Raw genomic sequence first — 2294 nt, forward strand, 5'->3', positions numbered from 1 at the left:
GAAATCAATGAGATTGTTCTGTAGTTTCCACACTCTGTTGGGTTGCCCTTCTTTGGGATGGGAACAAATATAGATCTCTTCCAGTCAGTTGGCCAAGTGGTTGTTCTCCAGATTTCTTGGCACAATTTCGTGAACACATCCACAGCAGCATTCATTAGCTGAAATAGCTGGGTGAAATGACCTTTCTGTTTCCGACTTTTTGAGACTATGCCAAACCACTTTCATTGTGGTTGTACCATTTTACATTGCCACCAGCAGTGAGTGAGAGTTCCAATTTCTCTACATCCACAACAGCATTGGTTGGTTGTTGCCCTGTTGAACTTCAGTGTTGTTGCTTGGTTGTTTTTATCTCTTGATTAATGTAGAAATCACAGAAAGAAAGGAGTTTGGTTAGGCGCCATCTTTAAGCCACAGTGCGCGCTCTCTCTCTCAGAGATTATAGGTACAAGAGGTAAGGAAAGAAGAAATGAATCCAATCATTTATCTGATAAATGATCACTGGTTTCCTGTGGGCAGAAGCTACACATAAAGGATTCCCATTCCCTTTCTCCTCATCGAGCAGAGGCAGGTTAGATTTAGTATCAAGCAAAAACACTGGCACCTAACTTAATTTAGTTTGGTGATGCCCCTTTTACCTCTACCGATAAATTAGGAGTTCAGAACAATAGCAAACCTCTTAACAGGGTTTGAAATGGACAGGGAAAAGTTGAAATAAAGAGGAAGAGGTGTAGAAAAGCTATACTATAAGGAAGGATTGTAAAGTCAGATGGATGGATGTGTGGATGAATAGAGATAGATAGATAGATAGATAGATAGATAGATAGATAGATAGATAGATAGATATGGAAAAGAACAAAAATATTATTGAATCATGTCTATTGAATTGTAAAGAAGGTATCTGTTACATTCTCAAAAGGAATTTTTTTCAAGACAGAGTAATATGTTTAATTATATTTTCATGAAAAAATCTCTATATAAATATATATTTTCATCTGCTTGAATGAGTAATGAGAAAAACATGAAAAACGCAGACCAAAGGAAATAAGTTTGTTTTCTACATCTTGGCATACTTCTTTCCTAAATTTTATTTATATTGTTATTGATATTATACACCCCCCCAAAATCCCCTCTGTGTAAAGTTTTTACATGTACAATTTAGTAACACTGATTACATTCTTCATATTGTATATTCTCATCCTCTTTTTCTGAGTCACTCTTTCATTAACATAAACGGATTACCCCATAAAGTTTCCATCCAATCTTTCAAGTTGCTATTGTCAACTTGTTCCTATATAGGTAGTTCTTAAAACAACAGCATGGTCAATGTAGATCTCCTTCACTGCTGTTGTTAGCTGCCATAGAATCTAGTACGACACAAAGAGTCCCTATCTACAAACATATCTGAACCTTGCCCTCTCCTGCACCATCTTCATCATCTTTGATATGCTCGGGCCTGTTGCAACAGTCACTATATTAATTCATCTCGTTGGTGGCCTTCTTCCACTTCCCTGAACCCCTACCTTTCACAGCATCATGTCCTTTTCCTCCTGACAACATACCAAAAGTATAAGAGATGAAGTGTTACCAAACTTGCCTCTAAAAAGTACTCTGTTTGCACATCCTGGAAGAAAATTTTCTTGGTTCTTTTGGCAGTCCATGGGATAATTTAGTTCTCTTCTCTAACATCACAAGTCAAAGCCATCAATTCTTTGCTCTTCCTTAGTAATTGTCTAACTTTTAGATGTATAAGAAGTAATTGAAAAGAACACGGGTTGGATCAGGTTCATCTTTGTCTTTAAACTGACATCCTTGCTCTTTAGTACTTTGGAGAGGTCTTTAACACAAGACTTGCCCAACACGTCATGTCTTTTGATTTCTTGACTGCTATTATTATGGGTGTTGATTGTAGATTCAGGTAAAATGAAATCACTCATAGGATCAATATTTTCTTTATCTATTGTAATATTACCTACTGATCTAGTGGTGATAATTTTTGATTTCTTGATGTTGAGGTCTAATTCATCTAGAGATTAGTCTTTTATTTTCTGGTTGTATCATCTTCATAATACAAGTTGTTGGTAGGTTTACATCTAATCCTGATGCCACATTCTTCTTCCTCTTCAAGTAGTCTAACTTCTCAAATTGTTTGTTCGGCATATAGATTAAATAGGTATGTAGAAAGAATACAACACTGGCATACACCTTCCCTAATTTCAAATCATACAGTATTCCTATTTTATTGGTTTTGTTTGTTGTTGTTATATGCCATCGAGTCGCTTGTGACTCAAAGCAAC

Source organism: Elephantulus edwardii, unplaced genomic scaffold (genome assembly GCF_000299155.1).
Source record: "Elephantulus edwardii isolate Elephantulus edwardi_28Jun2011 unplaced genomic scaffold, EleEdw1.0 scaffold00031, whole genome shotgun sequence".
NCBI classification, from domain to species: domain Eukaryota; kingdom Metazoa; phylum Chordata; class Mammalia; order Macroscelidea; family Macroscelididae; genus Elephantulus; species Elephantulus edwardii.